Here is a 10,740-nt window from a genome sequence, read left to right on the forward strand (position 1 = left end):
AGGAATCCGGTTCAATGCAGTAGCCGGGGTCTTTAGCTGAGATAAGAGACTAATTATGTGAATATCAGTACTATGGTCACTGTTAATTATTTCTCCTCTCACATCTGAAACATTTTCATTGATATTTTTGGTGCCGCTTTCATTCTTACACCAAAGGTGCATTGTTTGGCGCATTTCAAGGAGTAAGGGGCACTTTTGCTTGACTTGTGACACATTTTTATGCGTGGCTAAAATATGCCAGAATGGGCCAGCATTTGAAATTCAAAGCGTGAACATTAAACACATGGTCTAGGCCCACAGTGTTGCTGGAAGGTCAAGAAGCGGTGTAATGTTTGCTATTGACCCAGATTTTTAAGAGTAATAGATTGCCAGCAGGTAACACAGAGAGGCAGGGACAGGGACCCTGGGTTATCTGGACACACATTAGTCTCACTCAGCTTAGCTTTCCACAGCTTGCTCCCTGTGCTGGAGTCATAAAAGACATAATATCCCTTTTTATCTTTGCAAATCTTGTGTATTTTTTAGGCTTAAGTGTATGCAACAATAGACCTTAACTGTACCGATTTTTAATACAACACTGCCCTTTCATATCATGTAAAAAAGGCACTGGAGTCACATGTTTTTTGAGACAAACCCATATTCTCCCTAAAATAAGTCAGAAGCAGGCTAGCTTTGTGTGTGTGTTTAATTTTGCACTGGCAACATAATGAGAAGTAACTGGGGTTGTGTTCTCTGCATCTCCACAGGATCCAGTTGGAAACAAGAAACACAAAAAAACAGCTTCTTTTGTAAAATAGCGTGATCTTTGGACACTGGTGAAGATATTTATTTTTCTAGAGTTGACAAGCAGCAGCCATAACGCTGCGAAAACCATATTTCCAAGAACCTACGGTCATTTAGATATAGATTATATATAAATATATTTACAGGATGTATGGAACTAGACTGTGGACGTCGCGGATGTCTCAAGGAAAACATTAGCCCTATCACAGAGGAACTCAAGGAGCTTCTTCGGGAGGAAGATGAACTGTATTTCTGAACAATGTGCCAATAATGCCACTATGTGCCACAACCTGGATGGACAGAAGTTTCAACAACGACTGATGGACTAAAAAACAAGCCGACAAAAAAAGAGCGTTATATTAACCCTGTATCAACTGCAGTTACATTTTTTTCTTTTGGTTTTTGGTTTTTAAAGAAATATGAAAGTACAAAAAAATGCTAAATGTATTTGAATATGTTATGAAATAGTTTTAAGAAATGTGTTACAAAAGAGTCTAAAAGATATTTATATGAAGCACTATTCTATTAGCTGGGGAAGAGAGACGATGGAAAACGGTATATGCTTTATTGGACGGTTAATTTAAGAAAAAAAAGAAGAAAAAAAGTTGTTTCTACCGGTCCCATTTTAAAATCAGAATAGTCGTGTCTATTTTTTTACACACAAGAGTCTGCCACAGCCCTAACGGGGGAAGTCAGAAGCGCTTGGAACCACTTTTTAAATACTCCCACCTAAGCTGAGGTAATATCAAAGACAACCATCTGAACACATCTGGTGCAAGCCAGTCCAGCGCCCACCTCGACTGCTTATTATGTAAGATTTGCATCTGATTTAGGAAAATGGAAAAATACACAAAAGGCTTCTGTGGCGCAGGCGTGTGTCCTCGTTAGATCCCACAGCGGCACATTCACGAGTGAGTACAGCCACAGACTGCATGGAGCTTGACAGGACATTCATACTGCCTCAGGTCTGTCTAGCTTTCTCGCACACCTCGTATCAGTCTCTTGTCTCAGCAGCTGTCTGGGATAAATCTAACGGTTTAGATTTTGATCCGAGCTCCAAATTAAAGGGTAGAAGAGATTTAATCTGAACCTCCTGTGTTCAAATAAATTGTAGTCATTTGCATAAACAGCAACGTTGAAAAACGGATAGTAATTGAACATCCCCACCCAACTCTCGACCGGTTTGACAAATTAGTTGTTGAGCCTGAAACTCTTAAATTATAGGCGAAAGTCTATGTAATTCCATCGTCAACCGATTTGTTCAAGGTGGAATTAAACAGAAGAAATGGGAAGCTAAAAATGTGGTGTCCCTCAGGATCAAAATGCATGGTTTGTTTAACTGTGGAATGTAAGCAGGAAGGAATCCCCCATCAAACACAGTAGGTTTTTTAAGGGTTCGCGCTCTCCAGACCCGAATAAACTCTTGAGGACAATGTTTAAATCATCCAGTAGTTAAGCTATCACAGCCAGGATGTTTGGGGTTACTCTCGGATAATTTGTTTTAATTTGTGCCGTAGAAAGCTGAGCAAAAAGGGGGAAAAAAGGACAGAATTAAGAGGAAAAAATTCTATTTTATACTTTCAAAGGCCTAAAAACACTCCCTCTGTGTTTTGTTGTAGTAAGGGGATTAAGACAAACCAATCTGCTGCTGCCAAATTGGTTTAAACTTCTGGTGAGGAAGGACAGTAAAGCTCTCCTGAGAGCTTCCTAGCACCAATACTTTTTATTATCATCTTCAAGCTCCTGAAACAGATTAGCTTTGTGCTACGAAGCTTTCGAGAAAGTTGTCTGTTAATCTACCTTTTTATTTTGCTGTGGGTTTGTACAAAGCACAACTACAATTCTGCAATTGTAAATGTTTATGGCTATAGACAGCAATATGTACAGATATAAATGATGGGTTTTACTGGGTATAGATGGTCGATCTCCAGTACTTCACTTGGTAGGTTTTCGGACTTGTACTCACTTCCTTAAAGGATTCAAGACAACAGGTTGTCCCAGTGATCAGTATCGGTATGTGGGAGCCATTCAGGAGGTGTCGAGATGGCTTGGGATAAACACTGTGGTGCAAAACTCCTGCTCTGGCCAATTCACAACATGAAACTCATCTCATGAATGACACATACCAGTGCAGCCTCACGACAGGCTGCGTTGCTTCTTTGACATAACATATATTTTTTTGAATGAACAGTGATATCTTACTAGTAAGAGGGTTATGAAACTTGCTGTAAATTATACACGTGTAAATGTATTTTCTATATATTTGCTTCTATTTGTGTACAGGTGTGTTCTATTTTTCAAGACCTCTCCCATTTTTTGGGAAGGTTTCAGCTAGGTCGGGGATAGTGTCTTTGTTTACATGTGTAACTATGGTATTTCTTTCAAAACACAAAAACTAACCTTGTGCCAAGCTTCTTACCTGCACTTTCAAGCAGTTACTTGTATTATATCTTTAGCTAACCAGTATAATACTTCAGTAGACGCTGCAATAGCTCAGAGACTGAAGAGTGATTTCCAGGTGGAAAGTAAAAACAGTACCGAGTGGTTTTAAACGGTGTTGTGATCATATCTTGGGTTCAGCTGTATCCATGGTTGGCTGGGAAACCAATGACTTGCTCTTCTTAACTATCATTTCTGCATCGATTTTAATAGACAGTGTATCATCACATGAATTAAAAAAAAACAAAAAAAAAACCTGTTAATCCAACAGTAGCTGCCAAGAAACTAACTAAACTTGATCTAGACTGGATTGCAATCATTTGTCACCATACTCATTTTGTATTTGTATATACATACTGCTACAACTGCCCCAGAAATTGTTATTTACTGTAATGACTCTGAAAATAAACCAATATCAGCATTTATTCAGCATAAGAAAAAATCAGGGAAAGACATCTAAAGGAAAACTTTTGAAAGGAGGATCGTTCGTGAAGTACACTGTCTGTATTTTCCTTTTTGATGTGACTGCTAAATAGTCAGGGTTAAAAATACAAAAAGCCAACTTTAGCGTTGATAGGCAACGTTTTCATTTTCAAACTTTTTCAGTAATCCTGTTTTTATTCCAGCTTTGGCCTTCAGCTATAATCCCGGCATGGCTATGGCAGTGTTGGTTTCAGTCAGTATGCTACCTAGCATGCTAACACACTGAACTAGGCCAGTGAATATGACAAACCTTACACCTGCTCAACATTAGCATGTTAGCACTGTCTGTTTACGCGCTGATGTTTTAGCTGAAATCACAGCTGCTGTGCTTCAGTGCGGCCTCACAGGGCTGCTAGTTTGGTTGCAAATTCTTCTGCTTCTTTAGCTTTGGCCAAAATTTCTGCTGTTTATAATGACAATGTACTAAACAAGTAATTTGCCAAAAACTGGGAGCACAGTCATTTTGCCTAATCAAGCCAGGTTATCAAATCAATTCAAACTCCAACTGTACAAAGAAAACCTCAATAATCAGACGGCCCCATTGAGCAAGCGCTTGGCAACAGTGTGAAGGGAAAACTCCCTGATAACAGGAAGAAACCTCCAACAGAACCTCAGGGAGAGGCGTCCATCTGCCTCTCCCTGAGCCCAATGAGGCTGAGGGGAGGGAGCCAACAACAACAGGACAATGAACCTTCAAAGTGGAAAGTTTGTGAGATCATTTTATAATTTGCCCATTTCTTTCTCTTTTAAATGGCTGCCTGATGTAAACAATTTCCCAGTTACTCTGTTGAATACAGTATATTAATATTATTGAATGCAGTGATGGCCAAATCTATGTAAAAATCCCCCCCCCCCCTAATTTCTAGCTGTGCTAAAGTTGACTGTCGTTTTAAGATTACATGCTACATATAAGAGACCTACACAGAAATTTGAACAACTTCTATTTTAGTCTCACAACTTTAAAACATTTGGCTGATTGACATTTGATGTAAACAGTTTCATCTGTTAACAACACCATATCTGATGATTGTGGAATATCAATGCAACTAGCTAGAATTTGCTGAAAGTGTCAGCTGAGATTATACTGATATTGTGGGAAAGATTCTGGATTCATTGGAATATACTAAATGCTATAATTGAACAACAGGAAACTTTAACTTTCTGAAGTTATTTGTGTTTTAATACTTTGGGGAAAAAAGTTTTTGAGCTTTTTTTTTCTTTTCAGGCATTGGGCGTGTTCCGGGCAGATCTATAAAGACTCGAAAAGCTTGATTTTAATGTTAGTATTTCTCTTTGAAATCACGAGGAGCTGCTAAAAGGAATTCTCTTTGCATTCCTGAAGGACATTTAGACAAAGAAAAATGTAACCAGCAGCTGTGATCTATATTTTAAACAGTCGCGGATGTCTGGAGACATCAGCATACAGCACGCTTCCCCCTTTTACCGCTGTCTGAAATCAAACTGATACGTAAGGAAGCGTCTTACTGCTTTCTTGCGTTTTCAGTTTACATTTCAGTATAGCAGATGAGTTTAGTTTATTATAACTAAGAGGCAGGAAAGTAATTCCACACGGCCCAGTCAGATTTGATTGAAGAAATATTGTGTTGTTGTGTTAGGTGTGGGGGTGGGGGTTACTCGACATGCCTTTTTTTTCCACAGCAAATGAATATTTTGCGGTTCTCGTTTCTGTTTCTTCAGCAGCCCATAATACCTGTGCTCTCCTCAACATAAACAAGCTATCAATCAGCGAGGCTTTTCCTGTCAAGATGAACGATGTGCCACATTTACAGAGACTGTGATTCCTCTTTGCATGTCAGAAACTCAGAGTGGAAGTTATTGACATGTGTTTTGTTTGAATGACATGCTAGCTGAAGGACAAAGTTGTTTTCTTTCCACATATTAATGGAAGCATTCATACCAGAGGAACGGTCAGAGGAATCCGTGTATTGGCTATATTGTGGACTTATTAGCACACTGTGTGATAACAAAAATATCTTGTGGACGCTTTATCAATGAAAACAAAAAGAGACGTTTAATTAGAAGGTGAGAGGACAAACTGAGAGGAAAGGATAAAGTTTATCTTTGCAGAATGATATATATCCATCCTCGGCCGGTGTTTTGGCCTTTTGTGAAATAGTGACAAAATATAGTCCACTCGTGCACGAACACATCTTTTCTCAGTCAGCAGGATTTTCAGACTAATGCTAGTGGACGTGTTTCTTTTGAAACTGTCTTCTGACAGGCAACTTAGAAAATTGGATATTTCCTAAACATATTAACAAAAAGTGTTTTGATCCAAATCGTGAGTTTTTTTTCTGAACCAAAGAAACCAAAATCAGCAAGTCGACAGAAAAGAAAAAATATATAAAGAAGGTGTAGACAAGTCTTTGGTGAAGGTCTGTTGATGCCTAATGTGTTGCTTTTTCAAAATGAAGCACAAAAACCAACTGTGACACAGCTCTTTTCTGCCTGAGAACATCAATAAAAGTGATTATATTGTTGTGACTATTTCACAAACTGCCCCGAGACTGTGGAGGTATCTCACTGGATCCATTTATTTCTTTTTTTCACTCCCAGTAAACTGTAGCTCCTCACTCCTCGCTTTTCCGCATCTTTTCAAAAAACTAAAAAAACTAAAAATCACGTACTGTGCGCTTACTGTATTTTAAGCGGAGGGCTGCGACTCTCCTCTCGGGTCATGTTTTTACTTTTTCTATTCACAAGAGCTAAAGCACTGTCACTGTCAGTGATTATCAGTGCAGTCAGACTTGAAAAAGACTTGGAGAAAAAGAAAAACGACTTTGTTTGCAACATCTCAATTCTCTTATAATCCCTCTGCTAGAATGAGACTAGCAGCGTGACCCAAATCTGCTGTCGTGTCAGCTAATTCATGCAGATGGCCTCTAGCCCTGGATCATGCCTTCGCGAGCTAAGTGCAGGCCTGAAACGAGTGACACAGCGAGGGAATTCGAATAGCAGGAGAATGGGATAGCCTGCGATTGCATGTTCTGCGAGAGCTGATCAAAGTAGATGGAGCAAAAACAGCAACAAAACTAAATATGAAGTACAGTAAAAGTTCAAAGGTCAAGTCAAAGGTCAAGGGGTGAGGAGCTTGTATAGATTCTTTTCTCTCTGGGGCAGGGGGGAGGGAAGGGCTTTTCACACACAGTTCATTGAGGCTGACTTACAATCATGATTCATACCTACCATGAAGGAACCTGACTCAAGTTGTGTTGTCGCCATAAAAATGAAGAGTTTGTACTTTGTGACTCAAACTTTTATATTTGTGTTTAATATATCAATGAGTACCTCTGTTAACTTTTGTATAAGACCTATGACTATAGTATATACAAATACACTCACACACACAAAACACACCTCCACGAAAAGGGACTCTAGTCTGTCTCTGTGACGGCTAAATGTTGTATAACTTTTATTTTGTGTCTTATGAACCACATCTCTTCCTTTTGTAGTTATTGGTAAATGTTACGATTTCCAGGTGACTTTGATTTGGTTACTCTTGTACTACTAAGCTCTGTATTTGCAAGCACTGTAAATGCGATTCTCATTGGACTCGTCCTCTGTACATTTAGTACTCTGATGTTGCTATTAATAAAATGTAAAACAACACGAGCACGTGCTATAGGGAGTTTGTTGGAATGAATCTGGGGGAGGGCAGCGATCTGGGCAAATGGCACGAAATAAAAGATTTTAATATGAATCCAATCGATGTGCAAAATTCTGAGCAGCTAAATTCTCAGCATTTTAATGAATAAACATGAGTTATCATGTCAAATGTGATACATGAGCATTAATAATGCTAACAAATGAGACTAGCACTCACATCCACCAGCATTTACACTATGTGGTATCAAGGGCTCAGGGTTCTTCCAGTAACCACAGTGGTAACAATGACTCATGCGTCGCTTTAAAAGCATAAAGATGACACCGTTGGCGAAATATATTAAACATGGTGAATATAATATGCGGAACTCAAACAGCTCTAATATTCTAGACGGAACATGAAAAGTATCATCAGGGAAAAACAAAAACAAGAAACATCCAGCAAGGCAGCAAAATTCAAGGGTAGTATTTACTTTTAAAAAACTAGAACTGTATTTTGGGGGCTGAAACATAAAAGGGAGGTTAGGGGTCAAATGTGAAATTATATTTGGATGCAGACTATAATGTGAAATCTCCATATACCGGGATCATCATATCAACTCAAATTTAATATGAACAAAGTCCTCTGCAAAAAAAAAAAAAAAAGAGTATATAGACTTTAAAGAACATTTTATGTATTTTTTATTGTTGATTTTCTTTTATTTGGTGTTACATTGTTTTCTCGATCAATAATAGAAACTCCCTCAGCAGTATTGTTAACACCTGCTCCAAAATCACGGGGGTCAGGCAGAGAGGTTTGTGTTCACTATGGGAAAACCAGGTGGCAACGAAGACAAAAAACATTAATATCCATCCTGAACATGTTTTGTCATCTGAGTTCAGGAAGTTGCACACAGGTTACCTTTTACCCCAGAGTAACACAAACAGAAACTTAAAAGCCTTCATTCCCTCAGCCATTAGATTACTTAACACTGCCACGGCTCATTAAGACTAATTTTTCTGTGATTGTTTATTTTTAGATATTTGTGAGCTTGACTATGAAATATCTATCTTGATCATCCCAGATATGAAGCATCAACTTTTTAATTGATCTATTAGTTTATTTTTTGCTGTTTCCCTTGTAAACTCGTCATTCTCTCCATTTCACAGCCTTTTGGTGGTACGGTGTTACGGTGGTTAGCATTATTGCTTCAAAGCAAGAAGGGCCATTGATTCAAATCCACTGACCTGATAGGAGTTTACATGTTCTCCATGTGCCTGTGTGGGTTCCTTCTTGATTCTCCAGCTTCCTCCCACTGCCCAGAGACATGCACATTAGGTCCACTGCTGATTCTAAATCGGCTGTGAATGTGAATGGTACGAATGGTTCTCTTTCTAGCCTCCAGCCTGACTGTGACCAGCGACCTCGATGAGCAGAAGAGTCTAAATGGATGACCGCATTTGTGATTGGGTACATTATACATGCAGGATTATCTTCATAATATTAAATTAATAAATTGGACTCTATTTTACGTTAATGACACAGGAAAAAAATGCAGTATTTATTTATATTAAAGGAAAGTTAATGGAAAATTGAAACTTATGAATATCACACTATGTCACTGTTATAATACTAAGGTCAAGAAGCTCTCTTCATTGGCTCCAGTCAACAATTTCTTGTAAAATGACAAAAATAACTAGTAATAACGTCCTTCGTGGCTTGCCTGGATAAAAGCCTCCAGAATGAGTAGTGACATATTTGCAGGGAAAGCTGTAAGCGCTCCAGTGGTTGTTTTTCTACCTGATTAAGGTGCGAAATGTCTTCTCGGCTCGCGTTTCCTCCTATCTAAACCACTCAATCATTAATAATAGCAATGATTAAAGCTTTGCGAGCGCGGGCCCTGTTTGTTCAGTATGCGCCACACAATGGTTTTTGAAGGCTTAGTGGAGAATCCCACTTAACACTGGCCCAAAGTTACAACCAGCTCACATGAAAAAGCAACTGACAACAAGCAACTTCGCACCAAGTGGTAATTATTATATATCCTTCATATTCAGATTCAATAATCAGTTACTCGTCTTTTTTGTGATAAAACTAAAGCAATTTAGTATAATTTGTGAGCCATAACTTATGTATATGTTCTTAAATATCTTAACAACTACTGAATGGATTGCCTTTAATTTAAAGAAAATTCATATTTCTTCCACTTCAGCCGCACTTCAAAAAGGTCTAGGTTGACATATTGTATCCGTCATATGCATCTTTCCTCTTTGACAAAATTCACAGTGTGACAATAAATGGTAATTTATCTAAGCATTGTGATACTGCTCCTCGGTTTAACAGCATATCTTGTTGATCAGAGGCTTCTCTTTAGTCCTTGCTTTCTCACCCACGCTGTGCTTTTGAGATCACCTGGAGATACGGTTCTCCTCTCATGTTTGACGAATCGGCATGGGCAGAATGAGTCCTCCTCTGTACTCCCTAAAGCCAGACTCTGTCCTCGGGGAGGCCTGCCAGGCCGCATTAGCATGAGGCCAGTTGGATCAGTCTACACTGACTGTGACAGGAACGGAGCCCCTCTCGCTCCTCATACATTAAATAGAATTATGCAGCCCTGCCTGCACAGACGGACACGATCAATGGAGTGGACAGCACATGCCAACAGCTGCCAGAGAGATACTTCAGCACGGTGAGATTAATCCCAGTTGCAAACCTGCACCCTTCAAAGAGTCTCCTGCCGCCTTGCCCAGACAGGGGAGTCAAAGTTGATTAGCTCCTTAGTTGTCCAGTGGGGAGTGGAACATCCAGACCACCTCTGAATGGCAGCTAAGATAGTGTAGGACAGGGCTGAGAAGACTACTAAACTATTCTACTCACTTTTTCAATTGATATTTTAGAGTCTTTAGAGGTGATTGGCTTTGTCTACCGAGGTCAAGCCTTGTCAGTGTGAGTGCTTTTCCAAACCCATCTCATATTTTCCATATTTCTTGAAGAGACAGAATGTCTACTGTGCTGGAAAGAAGAGCCACACATGTCCTGCTTTGTGCCATAAAGTAGTCTTCTCTGTAGGAAAGAAGCAGTTCTTGTTGCCAGTTCTTTGGGCTCCATGTGAAAATGTCTTGACAGACTGTTATGCTCATGTTTCCTCCTTTGGCAGCTGGTTGGGAGCATGTTGAATAAAATCCGACAGTTTAGCAAAACAATAAAGAAATTCAAAATGGTATGCCTCAGGCAACTTGATAAGTCATAGCTGCAGGTGATGTAAGGCTGCCACTGTCTTGGTCTTGGCCTTAAAACAGTGGCTGCAGTACTCGAGAGCTAGGGGACAAAATGAGCCACTCCTGCAGGTCTCCAACCAATTGGAGGATCTGTGCTTCGACAACATGCAGTGGCAAATTACTCCTTTTGATAAGCTTACCACTTGTGCAGTA

The 10,740-nt window shown here is 39.3% G+C and overlaps 1 protein-coding gene across 2 annotated transcripts in view; it reads left to right on the plus strand.

Annotated features, from left to right (window-relative positions):
- Positions 1 to 7,646, plus strand: part of ajap1 (adherens junctions associated protein 1) — a 53,525-nt gene extending 45,879 nt beyond the window's left edge. Inside the window, exon 6 of one of the 2 annotated variants that reach the window (XM_042227111.1) lies at positions 747 to 7,646. The gene's annotated coding sequence lies outside the window, so the exon portion shown is untranslated. The remainder of the gene's footprint in view (positions 1 to 746) is intronic. The other variant, XM_042227112.1, reaches the window with a different exon arrangement.
- The last annotated feature ends 3,094 nt before the right edge of the window (positions 7,647 to 10,740 follow it).

Source organism: Haplochromis burtoni, unplaced genomic scaffold (assembly GCF_018398535.1).
Source record: "Haplochromis burtoni strain Fernald_Lab_line unplaced genomic scaffold, NCSU_Asbu1 Contig_244, whole genome shotgun sequence".
NCBI lineage: Eukaryota > Metazoa > Chordata > Actinopteri > Cichliformes > Cichlidae > Haplochromis > Haplochromis burtoni.